The 15,710-nt window shown below is 50.7% G+C and overlaps 1 pseudogene; it reads left to right on the top strand.

The window, feature by feature from the left end:
• The first annotated feature begins 5,623 nt into the window (after nucleotides 1-5,623).
• LOC134601633 (dual specificity tyrosine-phosphorylation-regulated kinase 2-like) lies at nucleotides 5,624-15,386 on the top strand (annotated as a pseudogene).
• The last annotated feature ends 324 nt before the right edge of the window (nucleotides 15,387-15,710 follow it).

Raw genomic sequence — 15,710 nt, 5'->3', positions numbered from 1 at the left:
CCCCATTGATTGGCCTGCTATGTCTGTGCCCCATTGATTGGCCTGCTATGTCTGTGCCCATAAGAACGGCCTGCTATGTCTGTGCCCATAAGAATGGCCTGCTATGTCTGTGCCCATAAGAATGGCCTGCTATGTCTGTGCCCATGAGAACGGCCTGCTATGTCTGTGCCCAAAAGAACGGCCTGCTATGTCTGTGCCCATAAGAACGGCCTGCTCCGTCTGTGCCCATAAGAACGGCCTGCTACATCTGTGCCCCTAGGACGGCCTGCTATGTCTGTGCCCATAAGAACAGCCTACTATGTCTGTGCCCATTAAAACGGCCTGCTATTTCTGTGCCCTAATGGTTGGCCTGCTATGTCTGTGCCCCATTGAATAGCCTGCTATGTCGGTGCCTGCTTGAATGGCCTGCTATGTCTGTGACTATTTGCTTGGCTATCCTTTCTGTGTCCATTCGTTTGGCCTGCTGGGCCTGTGCCCTACTGGCGGGCCTACATTATTGGTTCCAAACCTCTTTTGGCCGCAGGCCTGGGGTAATTTCACGGAGGAAAACCCAGTGCCCACCAGTGACAGGGAGATAGGCAGGTGTCCAGACAAACACCATTGCCATAGTGTTCAAGAAGACAACAGTATACGGCCATCTGAATATGGTGGGAAGGGTGAAGGCCCTAAACCTCATGCCTGAAGGGCAAAGTTTCTTATGAAGACCCCGGACACATCCACGGTTTACTCCAAACCGACGACGGCACATCTCCAAGGAGAACTTCGCACAAGCAAGGACCGGTACTAAGACTCCTACAGGAGAAAGCAGTGTTTTTTCCTTGTCTTTACCAGCTACTCCGTATCTGCCTCCCGGAATCCTTATAGGTTCAGTAGTTTTTTCCTGCGTTAGGTTAGCTCCGGGCCCTGTCCAGCGGGACTTACTTTTCTTACCTTCCGGCCTTCTGTTTGCCTTCTATCCGAGATAGAATTGGTGTATTTTCTCTTATCTACGTTAATTGTTGCTTTTTTGTTTTTTTCTTGACTTCCTTTTCCTTTTCACTCGGGTCGTCGTGAGGCCGACTTGACCTCCTCCGACCCCCCGGGCACTCGTGGATCGCGGAGAACGTCTCCAGCTTTCCTCAGACTACCAACGGTCTACCTGGACCCCGCGCGCACGCACGGGATCCGGATAGTCGGTTGATAGTTTTCCATCGTTGTTTCCGAAGATTGCCCTCAGCCTTATGCTGACATTAATAATTGGTGCGCCCTACAGTTTGGTCACCCTGAATCTCTAGGGACTCTAGTTTGCACCACGGGAGGGTGCGGCCCTCCATCACCTCGATCCGAGCATATTTATTTTCAGGAACAGAGGGCGATCCCTCTCACACAGAACCGGATACTGATTTGTTATTAGAGGGCGCAGCCCCTCACTCGTCCTCAACCAGATACTGGGCTGGATTCAGAGGACAGGTTGGGAGGACCCACTTGCATAGAGAGAACCGGTCACGGATGTAGACTCTGCTGTTAGTTACTAACGGGTGCGGCCCGCTCAGGCTAGCAGCCGGACGCTCTCACGGTATGCGATCACAGTAGTAGAGAGCGCGGCTCTCTCATACACTCGACGCTCTACAGTACCGGCCATTTGTTCATCACACAGGCTTGTACCTGTGCAAAACATCGATGACTACATAGACAGGCGTCCCTCCTGCATTCAATTAGAGCTGACATCCACGCTACTGACTTCGTTCTAGAGGTCTGCCTGGTCATGCAAGAATTACATGTTTAGACTAGATCCCTGGATCCGTACCGCTGTAAAACACACAAGAAATACTCAGAGGTATAACGGGGGGAGTCTCCCACTTATTTACACACACTCCTGGAGATGGTACGGCTAACGGATGGCCCTCCAGTATTATGAGAGTGCAGGTTTTTGGCATATTCTGCACCATGTAATACAGAGATTGCTTTCTGTTCTGGATATCCAGACCATTACGAACAAACTGCGCAGACAGTTTCTCCCAGGTCAAGATGTCAGGAGATACGGAGGCCTTCATGGAGCAAACGGGCACTGCCTTGCTCGGGTAACAAGATTATGGAAGGCCTATTTCCCGGTCTGAAGGTAAAACCGTACGTTTGGATCACATGGTAAGACCGGAAACCCCGGTTGTCTTGACTTCCCCGGTCTTTATGATCTTGGGATAAGACGGCAGGACTGCCCCGTCTCCTCGGAGCGCGTACCTGGTGAACATGGTTCGGAGATAGAGGACCCTCCGTCTATGCTCTATTTATCCCTCACGAGGGCCATTTTGTTGGATTCGCGCTAACCTACTTTTCAACTACCGTCGAGGAGCCCTACGAGACTTCATGGAGGTACCTGGTGTGCCCCGACTCCTACACAGACATCTTTCACTCTTGGACGAGGGCATTTCTGGATGGAAATCTGCGTTCCAGTTTGCTTTTCCCATTCCTTTGAAGATTTCTGGGATTCACTATTCCCAGAGTAGTCAACCACCGTTTCCTCCACACAAGTTCAGTTCGGAACCCTGAATGGACGTCCTTTGGAGTCTTTTCTCTACTGCGTCCGAGGATTACACAGTCCATTTGGAATATTGGTATCACTTAGAGTACGGCTGGTTTGGCCACACTCTTGCCTGCATTATGAATTTATCCTCGGATGAGACATCTCACCGGGTAGGACAGGAAGGAACGGAAGATCCTCCTCGGTTTTCCATTGCGATTTTGGTGGTGGACTTAGGCGCATTCCTTGAGATTGGAGATCTACCTGCAAGGCCGCATTGCCGAATGACCCTGGCACGATCGGAGGAGCCGCCTTACGGATCGTGAGTTGAGAAATGGTGGCAGTTTCTCCTTGCGACCCTAAGTCCGAGATTGACCTTCAATATTATACAACTACAGGAATATGGCTAATAGGTCAGCTTGCCAGCTCATGGACCGACTGCTAGGAAACAGGTCGCAACACCACGTACAATAGATTTACCAGCGGATGGTGCTTTTTTCTGAATTTGAGATGCTTCGTCGGCTGGCATCTTCTTTGAAACGTCTGCTGTCGTTTATCGTTCTTGGAATGTCCAATTAGGATTACTCTGAAATTTCCTGGAATAGATACCAGCAACACAAACAGCGTTGGATTGGTGAACTGAGCGTTGAAACAGCAAATACGAAGCCTCCTGTCATGTTATAAACTTGTAGATTATGCTATCTTTAGTGTACCTATAATCTTAATTTTATTAATGACAGGAGGCGAGTATTTCCCACCCATTCTTGTCCCTCCCTTGTTTAATGTTATAGTTTAGATTATCAGGTACGTATGCAACTCTGTTTGTTGTCTCTGCTACCTGTCGCTTGTTCCTTATGTCTGTGTTTTTTCATAAGTAGGGTTGGGATATCTACATATTAAGGTTAATTTTGGTTGCTACATTGGGTACCTACATGTTTATTCAGAGTACATTTCATTGGATAATCAACCTGATTGATTCTGTTTTTCTCTCGTTTCAGTTTACAGTCCATCAACACTATCTAGTTTGACGGTTACTCTCGGATGGTGGACATCGTTATATTCATCGTATCTAGGACTTCGTTTCTTCCCCATGATGTTCTCTGCCTTTTATTCTGTTTTGTCGCAGCTTGAAAGAGGAAACGATGCATGGGAAGGGGAGCTTTATAGTACCTAACTTTTTCTGATTGGTTGTTTTTCTGTGCTGCTGTGGAGTTCTAGTAAAGAGAGACTTAAGCAAATACTCGCCTCCTGTCATTAATAAAATTAAGATTATAGGTACACTAAAGCTAGCATAATCTACAATTATCTCCCAGGCACAGGGGATGGATTATCTTATTTTGTATGGGTGTGTCCTGGACCTGAGAGCCAATGTAACTGTGTATTTGTTTTTACTTTAGTCTACTCTCAGGTCCAGAGGGGAGTGACCCTTGCATGGGGATTAACATAAGAGGCTGTGTGTGGCCGCATTAAAACCTTTGTTATCTCACAGCATAGAGCCTTGTCTCATGTTTGTGGGAGAAAGCTACAATAGCTGTCTCTCTTATGCTTGGAGTGCTAAATCACTAGCTCTTGTAAGAGCTGTTCCTGCTCTGGATCACAGCATCCCTCCCACTAGGGGGAAAAGAACATCTCTGGCGACGAAACCCCTCTTCCCATCGGGGTGGCCGCCACAGGAACTTCGGCAATTAGGGACTTCAGCAATTTGAAACATCTGCAGGGATCCCTAACCCTACCCCTGTCATCATTCGTGTAATTTTCCCTCCCTCTCTTATTTTGCCACTTTTCAGAAATCCCAAGCACTGCGGCAATTCCAAAATTCAGCACTTCGGCAATTCGGTTCGGTTTGGCACTTTGGAAATTCGGCACTTCAGACATTTGGAAGCATCTGAATGTCCGAATTGCCCGAAATTCGTCTGAATTAACATTCGGAACTAAACAAATTGCACATGTCTATTGACCATGCTGAAGGCTCCAGTTGTGCAGAAGGTTTTAGTCATATACAAAAGGTCAGCCATGCCAAAGGAGCTAGATATGCAAAAGGTGCCAGTCATATTATGTCAAAGGGATCAATCATGCAGAATGCAACAGTTATACAGAAACGATTTGTCATGGAGATATCCTCAGTCATGTCAAAGGCGCCAGTTATGCAAAATGTGTGCGTTATTGGGAAGGCATCAGCCATCCTGAAGGCACCAGTCATGTGGATGGTGCCAATTGTACAGAAAGGGTCAGTGTTCTCAAAGATATCAGTCATGAAAAAGCAAAATGTGTCTATCTTGCCAAAAGCATTAAACATGCAGATTGTGATAGTCATGCGGAAGGCTTCTATCATTCAAAAGGAGCCTGCCATGGCAGAAGGATCAATCATGGAGAAATCAACAGTCATGCCAAAGGCTCCAGTCATCTCAAAGATACCAAACTTGCAAAGGGTGCCAATCAAGCTAAAAAAAAACAATCATGCAGAAAGGAGCAGCCGTACAAAAGGGATCAGTCATTGAGAGATCACCAGTAATGATGAAGGAGCCAGTCATGCAGAAGGCCTCAGCCTTGCCAAAGGCACTTGCCATGCAAAAAGGGCCAGTCATGTTAAAGACACCAAGCATGGAAAAAGTACATGTCACCTTGACAATACCAGTCATGCAAAACATGCCTAACAGATCAAAGACACAAGTCATGCAGCAAGAAACAGTCATACAGAAGCCATCCGTCATGACGAAAAAATCAGTCATGGAGAAATGACCAGTTATGCCAAAGATGCCAGTCATACAAACAGTCATACAAAAAGTGACTATCCTGTCAAAGGTATCAGTCATGAAGAAAACAATAGCCATGCAGAAGGTGACAATCATGTCGAAGAGTCCTGTCATGCAGAGAGCACCCATCACACAGAATGTGTCATTCATGCAGGAGGACTCAGCTATACCAAAGACGGCAATCATGCTGAACTCCCCAGATATGCAAAAAAAAATCAGAAGAGCATAAGTCACCAGCTGTGCAGAAACAGTCATTCGGAAATTGCCAGCCATACAAAAAATTACAGTCACGCCATTAGTCATTATGAAAACACCAGAAAATCAAAAAATGTCAGCCAAGCAGAAGTTGTTGGTAGTTCATAAAACACCAGCCATGCAGAAACAGTCAATTGGGCATAAGCAGTTGTTCATTCAGAAACCATCAGTCATGCAGAAACCGCCAAACATACAGACGCAGACGTTACCAGAGAAGCCACCAGTAATGCAAGAACAGTCATTTGTACCAAAGTTGCAAGATCCAGAGAAAAGAGTTACTGTTAGACACCCAAAGCACAATCACAAAACAATCACTGGTAACAGGTTGGTAAATTCAGTACAGTAAGAGTTTGTAGTATTTCAATACATTATGTAAGGGAGGTATAATGAGAACAATACGAGTCACATATAGATTTTCAAACAGACACACACACAGAAGTGGCATAGAAAGTGGTGTGAAGGACTGTGAAAAGGATTGGAGGGACATGGGAAGGGGGGTTGGAAACACACATGAGGATCATGGAGTGATTGGAGACATAAATGAAGGATTAGAGACACACACGGAGGACATGGGTGGGATTTCAAACAGACATGAAGGAGATGGAGGAATGGAGTAACAAGTAAAAGCATGGGGGGATTAGAGACACACATAAGGAACATCCAGGGATTGATAGACAGAGGCTGTTAGGGACAGAAGGGTAAATATTTTGGGACATGAGGCAGAAGAAGGTGCTGGGTGAAAGATAGACTGTAGTGGGGGGTTATGTGAAGATCAGGAAGGTCAGAAATGCATTCAGAATCACAGACACTGGCAACACTCCAAAACATTCACACACAGGCGCAGCACCAGGGAGCACAGAATGTAGCCCCATGTAGCTAGAGCGCAGCTAAGCGGAAAAAGGCCTTGACAGGGGTTAGGAGGCGGGCTTAGGAGGAAGTAAGCAAGGGTTGGATTATGGGTAAGTAGGATTGGCTATTTAAATGAGCAGCCATTTTAGGTGAGTCATTCTAACTTTCTACCTGGTTGAGTTTGTGTTCACCTCGGTGTGCGCGGACTTTGCTTGGTTGGATTTCCTTTGTCTCCTCTGCAGGGCCATGGACGACGTGGAGCGTTTGCTGGAGGGGATCAGGTCGGCAGCACGGCATCAGGGTGTCGACTGGCTACGGGCACAGCTCGGCCCTGCCCTGGCGGAGGCGGCGGATCGGGACGGTGATGGCGGGAGACCGGTCAGGGCCCGGAGGCCCCCGAGGAGGCTAAGCCCGGGCGCGGGGCCCGGTGAAGTTGTCCCCGGAAGCAGTGGGGTTTCGGTTGCGACCGGCAGCAGCCCGGGAGCCGCGTGGTCGAGGCCTTGCCTCCCCGCGTGCGGACGGAGCCTCGGACGAGCACTCGGCGGCAGAAGGATGTCGCGGACGGGGGCGCTGCTGCTTTCGGTCGGAAGTGGCCGGGCGGCCCCCTGGTGTTGCAGGACCCACGGAGGGGAGGTCTGGGCGGGCTTCCCCCCCATAGGAGAGTAACGAGGATGACGAGGCTGGATCCGGGAGACCGCATGGCCGGCCTGGGAGGCAACAGGCAAGTGCAGGGGGCTCCGGCCGGGGCCCTCTTGGCGGGAAGGTCATTAGGGGGAGCTCTGCCACGGAGAGGGGCGGGGGTAGGCCAGTTGGGGGTGCCCAGGCCATAGTCCTAAGGGGGGAGGGTTCTGGGGCCCCTAAGCGTAAACGGGGATCGAAAGGTGTGAGTTCCAGGGGCGGGGGGGGGTCTCGGGATGTGGCCAGGTCAGAGAGCGGGTCCCCCGTAGGGGTGGTGGGTAGGTCTGGGCTGTCGGGGTCTAGTCAGCAAGGGGGTAGGGGTAAAGGGGCGGTGGTGGTAGGCGCGGGAAAAAGGGTTCCGGAGGCAGTCAGTCGGAGGACCAAGGGGGGTCGGGGACCGGGATCCTCGGTAGTGGTCGGGCGGCGGGGGGGCCCGGATTCTGGGAGTGGTAGCGACAGTCCATCACCCGTTAGATCGCAGGGGTCCCGGGAGGCGCGGGGGAGGTCGGGTAGGCACTGCTCCCCCTCGGACAGCTCGGCAGGGGAATGTGCGGCAGCCCCTAGGTATGGTCGGCAGGGGCGGCCTAATAGTAGAGACGGGAGGAGTCGTAGCCCCAGGGGTTCCAGGGTGCCACGTGGTGGTAGAGGTCAGCGGGAGGCTTCGGTACAGAGCAGGCGCTCCCGGGGTCGTGACGGGAGGGGTATTGATGTCCGTTACACCCTACCCAGGACTTCTTCTCCTTGTCCTAGATCTCGGAGCCGTTCCGCCTCCTCGCAGGCTGGGCACCGGGTGGGCTCCCCGGTCGGCGAGACAGCAGCGGAAGTTCCTCTTCCTGGGTGTCGGGCGATCTGCACTGCAGCCCCCACCGTCCCGGTGTCGGGGGGCTTGGCCGGTGAGTCCAGTGGGTCAATACACTCTAGTGCTTTAATTACCACACTTCAGGCACTACTCCACTCATTGGGGGCGGGGGGTGACACTAGCGGCATTGGTCAGGTGTGGGCTCCGGGTGCTGTGGCTACGGGCTCTCGGGTTGGGAACTCCACAGGGCCTAGTTCGGGCGGGGACATGGTGGTGCCGCAGGACGTAGGGGAGACTGGGAGCGAGCGGGCTGAGTTGACCGGGGGTATTCCCGACGCGGCTAGACAGCACGCGTATGTGTCGTTTGCGGGCCCGTTGGGGGTTCATTTGAAGCAGGAAGTGAAGGATAAGATATGGAAGGGGGAATTCTGTGAGATCTTCTCCCTCCTCCCATTGGAGGACTTTATAGACCTCAAGGAGGAGGATAAGAAGGACGAGAAGAAGGTGGAGGAGGAGAAGAGGAAGCGGTATCGCAAGATTCCGAAATCCTTTGGGAATTGGCTGAGGGCTTTTTGTGTGCTGGCTAGCGTGCTCGGCGAGAAATTGCCGGGGTTATGCTCCTCTCTGTTTTGTTATTTGGATGGCATTTGGGAAGCGTACCGGACTTACGGGGGGTTGGCGTGGTGGCGGTATGACGAGCAGTTTAGGCAGCGGCTGGCGGCTAACCCGGGTATGCGGTGGGACCAAATGGACCTGCCGCTCTGGATGAAGTTAATGATGGCGCAAAAGGCGCAGCCCTTTCAGAACTCGGCCGGCGCTAGGGGGCAGTCCGCCTCGTCGGCCGCCTTACCAAAGGGCTTATGTTGGCTCTATAATGAGGGCCAATGCAAATGGGGGACCACCTGTCGCTTCAAGCATGAGTGCTCCGGCTGTGGAGGCGCTCATGGGCTCAACCGCTGCTTCAAGAAGGGGAAGTCCGGTGGCGCCGGTGCTGCTGTCGCGACCGGGGGAGGGGGTGCATCCGCTTCCCCTGGGCTTAACCCCAGTGAGGCTAAGCGCGATGGAGCCATGGCTAAGCCGCTACGATAACAAGGCGGATGCCGCTGTGCTCCTGGCGGGTTTTGCGAAGGGGTTTTTCATTCCGTTCCAGGAGCGGGAGGGGGGATCGGGGAGGCTGCGCAACCTGAAGTCTGTGGCTGACTTCCCGGACGTGGTTAGGGAGAAGCTGGGCAAGGAAGTCGGGCTGGGCCGCATGGCGGGCCCGTTCGCAGTGCCTCCGCTGGAAGGCCTGCGGATTTCTCCACTTGGGGTGGTTCCCAAGAAGGAGCCGGGTAAATTTAGACTCATTCTCGTACCCGAAAGGGGAATCGGTGAATGACGGTATTCATAAGGACTTGTGCTCGGTGTCTTATGCATCTTTCGACCGGGCGGTCGATCTGGTCCGGCGGGCAGGGCGTGGGGCTCTGATGGCGAAGGTGGACATTGAGGCCGCGTTTCGGCTGCTGCCGGTCCACCGGGACTGTCATCACCTGCTGGGGTGTTTCTTCGAAGGGAACTACTTCGTGGACTTGTGCCTGCCCATGGGTTGTTCCATTTCGTGCTCCTATTTTGAGAAATGTAGCACTTTTCTCGAATGGGTGGTACAGGTGGAAGCGGGGAATCGTTTTATTGTGCATTATCTGGATGATTTTCTGTGCGTGGGGCCGGCTGATTCCTTGGATTGCCTGCGCCTCCTGCGGACGGTTGAGTGGGTGGCGGGCCACTTCGGGGTTCCGCTGGCGGCGGAAAAAACTGAAGGCCCGACCACGTGTCTGAGTTTCCTGGGTCTGGAGATTGACTCTGGGTTGGGCGAGTGTCGGCTGCCCCGAGATAAGCTGGACAGGCTTCGAGGGGCGGTGGCTGTTGTAGCGGGGGCGCGCAAGGTTACTCTGCGGCAGCTCCAGTCTTTGATTGGGCTGCTCAATTTTGCGTGTCGGGTCATTCCGATGGGAAGGGTCTTCAGTCGCAGCTTGTCGGCCGCTACTGCGGGGGTTCGGTCCCCGCACCATTTCATCCGGGTGTCGGCGGCCATGAAAGCGGACTTGGGCATTTGGGATGCCTTCTTGCGGGATTTTAATGGGACGGTGTTGTTCAGGCAGGAGGGCCAGTCATCGGCCGAGCTTGAGCTTTTCACGGATGCATCAGGCAGTGTAGGTTTTGGGGCATATTTTGGTGGCTGCTGGTGTGTGGAGAGGTGGCCGGACTCTTGGGGTTCGAGCCCTCTTATGCGCAACTTGGCTTTCCTTGAGTTGTTCCCGTTAGTGGTTGCGATGGCACTATGGGGCGACAGGCTGCGTGATCGGAAAGTGGTCTTTTTCTCGGATAACATGGCGGTGGTTCACGCGGTGAATCGTCAGTCTGCGGCCTCAAGGCCGGTGGTTAGGCTGCTTAGGCGACTGGTATTGCTGTGTATGTCTCGGAATGTTGTTTTTCGCGCGCGGCATGTTCCCGGTTATTTGAATGAGGTGGCTGATGCTCTGTCTCGTTTTCAGTGGTCCCGATTCTGGCTGGTGGCGCCGGGGGCTTCGAAGGACGGGCAGGCTTGCCCGGACGAGATTTGGCAGCTGGGAACATCCGGCTTGGAGGACTTGTGAAGGCTTCCCTGCCGCCGGCCACTTGGGCCTCGTACAGTAAGGTTTGGGGCTTGTGGGAGCGGTCGCTGGACGGGCTGGCCATGGACAGCGGGGAGGCTCTGCGGGATGCTTTCCTGTGGTACACCTGTCAGTTGCTGGCAAAAGGGGCGTCGCCTGCCATGGTGGACAGGTCCATGGCGGCGATGGCGTTTTGGTTCAGATGGCATGGGAAGGAGGACTTTACTAAGACTTTCATTATCAGGCAGGCCCTGAAGGGCTATCGCAAGGGACGCAGGTCGCCGGATACCAGGCGCCCGGTGTCGGTTCGACTACTGGGGGATTTGGTGGCTTTGTTGCCTGAAATCTGTTTTGATGGGTTCGAGGCTTCGCTGTTCAAGGTGGCGTTTATTTTGGCGTTTTTTGGGGCATTCCGAATTGGGGAACTGGTGAGCGCTAATAAGAGGGTGCAAGGGGGCCTGCAATTTTCGGGGGTTCGTGTCTTGGATGGGAAGGTGGTGGTGCACCTCGGCAGATCCAAAACGGACATCCGCGGCGTGGGCCGGGACGTGGCACTGGGGGCCTTGCCGGGCTCGGCTTTGTGCCCGTTGGCTGCTACGGCAGAGTACCTGGCGCGGAGGCCGGCGATGGGGGGTTCCTTGTTGGTGCATGCCGACGGATCCTCCCTCTCTCGGTTTCAGTTCACGAAAGTTTTTCGGTTGGGCTTGGGCAAGTTAGGGCTTCGTGCTGAACGATTTGGAACGCACTCGTTCCGTATTGGGGCTGCCACGGAGGCGGCTCGGTTGGGATTGGGGGACGAGGTGGTGAAACGGATCGGGAGGTGGGAATCGGTAAGATTCCGTTCCTATGTCAGATTGGGTCTGTTGGAGTAATGAGATTGGGGACCGTTTTATGCAAAAAAAAAAAAAAAAAAAAAATATTTTGGGAATAAGAGACTGGTAACTGGCTGTACTAAAATGGTTCACTGTGTTATTTGGGCTGGGGTGGGGGTCTCTGTCGGACTTCCCTCATCATTTGTTTTTCCCCCCAGGGCGTGAGGCATGGATCGTGGGCCATTCGTTTGTCTTCTGGGCCGAGAGGAGGGCCGCAGCTCAAGCGCAAGGCCAGCAGCTGGGTTTTCCGAGAGGCCAGTTGGCAGTTCGCTGGTTTGGGTATCGGGGTTTCTGCTGGGGGGATGTTTGTGGTAAACTGTTTGGGATGCTGGCGGCGGGATACACGCCAGACTTACTGGTCCTGCATATTGGGGGTAATGACCTGGGCCTTACGCCGCAACGCCGGCTGGTGAAGTGGATGAAGCAGGACATCAATAAGTTGAGGGGCCTGCTTCCGGGGGTCATGTTGGTTTGGTCGGAGATTGTCCCGAGGCGCCGGTGGCGGCACGCTCGGGATCCGTTAGCTATGGATAGGTGCAGGAAGAAGGTGAATAGCTTGATGGCAAGCTTTGTACGGAAGGTAGGAGGTGTGGTGGTAAGGCACCTTGAGCTGGAGGAAGGGTTGCCAGGATACTACCGCTCGGATGGTGTTCACCTCTCGGATGTGGGTTTGGACCTGCTCAACTTGGGTTGGCAGGATGGTATACGGATGGCTCTGTTTCTTCGGGGTGGCGGAGCTCAGACAGCTTAAGGGGTCAAGGTCTGAGCTTGTGGCGGGACGGGGAGCCGAAGGAGAGGAAATAGGCTCCCCTGGATGAACGTGAGGTGGAATAAACAGATTGTGGTCATCGGTGGTTGAGAGGTTTCGAGTCCTGGAGGTGACTCAGAACCTGGTGGGGCAGGGGTATCCGGGTATACCCCTGCCGTGGTTAATGGATGGTTGGCACTTTGGAATGTTGGTGTATGTTATAAATATGTTATAAATATGTATAGGTGTTATTATATGGGGGTCATTGCCTTTTGTATGGTAGCCGAAGGAACAGGATGCAAGGGGGCGGAGTATGGGGGGCAATGACCCATGTTTAATATGTTAATTTATTATTGTTATTATTATTATTATTATAATAATTATTATTATTATAATTATTGGTTAATAAAGCTGTGGACAAATTTCCCCATAATACTTAGTGTCCGTGTGTTATTGGGTTAGGTTATGGGGGTGGTTTGTCCTGGATTCCGACTGCCCAAATGGCGACTATACACTTGTCATGTAGCCCCATGTAGCTAGAGCGCAGCTAAGCGGAAAAAGGCCTTGACAGGGGTTAGGAGGCGGGCTTAGGAGGAAGTAAGCAAGGGTTGGATTATGGGTAAGTAGGATTGGCTATTTAAATGAGCAGCCATTTTAGGTGAGTCATTCTAACTTTCTACCTGGTTGAGTTTGTCCCACCCACCCTCCCTTTGTTTGTTATGTGTTTATTTAACCCGTTTCTTTCACAGCGGCGGGACGGGGAGCCGAAGGAGAGGAAATAGGCTCCCCTGGATGAACGTGAGGTGGAATAAACAGATTGTGGTCATCGGTGGTTGAGAGGTTTCGAGTCCTGGAGGTGACTCAGAACCTGGTGGGGCAGGTGTATCCGGGTATACCCCTGCCGTGGTTAATGGATGGTTGGCACTTTGGAATGTTGGTGTATGTTATAAATATGTTATAAATATGTATAGGTGTTATTATATGGGGGTCATTGCCTTTTGTATGGTAGCCGAAGGAACAGGATGCGAGGGGGCGGAGTATGGGGGGCAATGACCCATGTTTAATATGTTAATTTATTATTGTTATTATTATTATTATTATAATTATTATTATTATTATAATTATTGGTTAATAAAGCTGTGGACAAATTTCCCCATAATACTTAGTGTCCGTGTGTTATTGGGTTAGGTTATGGGGGTGGTTTGTCCTGGATTCCGACTGCCCAAATGGCGACTATACACCTGTCAAGGAGTTAGCAGTAACTTAGCTGCATCTGATGGGCTGCACGAATTCTGCACTGCCTAATCATACTATATTCTGTGCAAGGATATTGTAAAATGTGAAATTTTATTCAAAGCAGTTGGAGTGATTTCAGGTACAGTGGAAAACCTGCAGAAGTTTTACAAACAATACATGAAGTTAACCCATAGCCCCCCTGTAACTAATCATTACAATAGGTCTTTTTGTAGATATGGTGCATGCTGAGTCACCTTTAGTTTTTACAAATGTTGTTTGAAAGGAGTGTCAACAGTCAAATTCACCCCTTGTGCTGACTATGCTATGTACACCTCTAACACTTCTCTGTACACATGCAAACTCAAGCATATCATCCATTCCCAAGCCCTCTTGTCTGTAATGGAGTGTCTTTCTAGCATAGGGATGGGTAAGGTAGGTGTCCCTGGCTCAGCCCTTCCCTCCCACAGTAGTAAGCCATGCTACAGCTTCTCTCACTCTGAGCAGCCTCTAAGCACCATGGGATTCAGAGCCAGAGAGGAGAGCAGGAAGTGGGAGGCAGGAGTTCCATCCCAGTAAGGGATCAGGCAGGGAAACATTAACTGTACCACTCTGTAGTGGTTGTGATGTTTGGAATATTTCTTTAAGAAACAATGGTTTATAGCCTAGGCATCAGACTAGAATTTACATATTTTGTGAGCTTCACAAGACTGACAGAAAAGAGCTAGTTGTGAAAGTGCAGAAAACTTGCAAGTCAAGCAATAACACTGTCTCACAAGAAATCATGTTTGTTTCACGTTCTGCTTAAAAGCAATGGCTGATTCAGATTTATATCTAACACAAACCGAATCTTCCAAATAATTAACAGAATTTCCCATCTGAGATGTTGAACTACATCAGTTATGTAAATGTAAAAAAGGAGAAGTTTAGCAGGCTTGTACCCATTCATGGATTACAGTTTCTTCAATAAAACTTCCATTTATTAGATTCACATTTAAAAAAAATTAATCAAAATCCAGACATCACCATTGACAGTCACAATTTCCTTGGACAAAATATATCAGAAAGCAAAAAAGATGAGTTATGGAAGCATGATTATAGTTATGTGAATGGCTAACATACCTGTGCTTGTGAGCCCTTAGATCATACTGTTTATACACTTGAATGGTCTGTAAATATGTGTATATTATACATGTGGTGGTGGTGGTAGAGAAAGTTGCTTTCCTTTTAATAAAATATAGTTTTTGTTTTCTGTGCAGCACTGAATAATAGAGGTGATATCTGGCTACTCGGTACATATGGTAACATTATTAACTCCAGAAGAATTATTAAAGAGATACGGTTTATGAGCAATATGAAATCTTTCATTATACTGACGTCTACTTTTTTGGTAACCGTGCAAGGAAGTGTCATGGTTTTATCGGTGATCCACATGATCGTGGCCACATGATCACATCGCATACAGGTATGAAGTGCTTAGAGTTCTTTGGAAAGGATCGTCTATACAAGTGTTGAAGGTGTACGACCCCAAACTGTAACAGCATGTAGCATTAAAAATGGTCCATAACAAGAAAGGTTGTCATCAGCAGGCCATCGGTGAGATACAAATACTTAAACATCTGATGATACAGGACAAGGATAACAACATGAATGTCAATCACATGCTGGACTACTTTCCATTCCAATATCATCTATGAATGACATTTGAACTACTTATCATGGACATGTGCAAACTTCTTAGGAAAAAAAATTACCAACAGTGCTTACATTTTCAAACTCGATTTTACAGTGCTTGAATTCCCTGCAAATAAATAAAATCATCCATTGTGACTTCGAACCAGAGAACATTCAAATAAAGGACCTTACAAAACTGACTTCAAGGTGATAGACACTGGATCAAGCCGCTACTGTCATTGAGAGATACATCCAGACTAGATTTTAGCGTGCGCCTGACGCCTGAAGTCATCCTTGGCGGTCACTGCAGAATTCCTATTGATATGTGGAGCCTGGGTTGCATTCCAGCTAACCTGTTAACTGTAGATCCACTATTACCGGGGGAAGGTGAATACTAACTTGCATGCAGAGGCGTAGTGTGGGGGGTGCAGGGGGGGCCGGCCGCACCGGGCGCAACATCTGGGGGGCACGCTCGCACTCGCAGTTCTCTGCCCCTGCCTGGCTCACTCACTCTCTCTGCAGTGCTGGCTGTGCGAATCCGATCCGAGCCGCCAGGTCGCCGCCCACTGTGGAGGGGGGGGGGGTGCCAGGCGTGCGGTGCGGTGGGTGCGAAGAGAGAGCGAGGGACTATCTGGGGGAGGGACAGTGCAGCGGCCGCCCAGCGCAGCGCTGATCGTGGGAGAGAACCACACCAGACCAGCCCAGGCAGCAGCAAGAAGAAG

Source organism: Pelobates fuscus, chromosome 3 (genome assembly GCF_036172605.1).
Source record: "Pelobates fuscus isolate aPelFus1 chromosome 3, aPelFus1.pri, whole genome shotgun sequence".
In the NCBI taxonomy this organism is placed as follows: Eukaryota; Metazoa; Chordata; class Amphibia; order Anura; family Pelobatidae; genus Pelobates; species Pelobates fuscus.
Note: the sequence above shows the minus strand (reverse complement) of the source record. Positions and strands in the feature narration are given on the sequence as shown.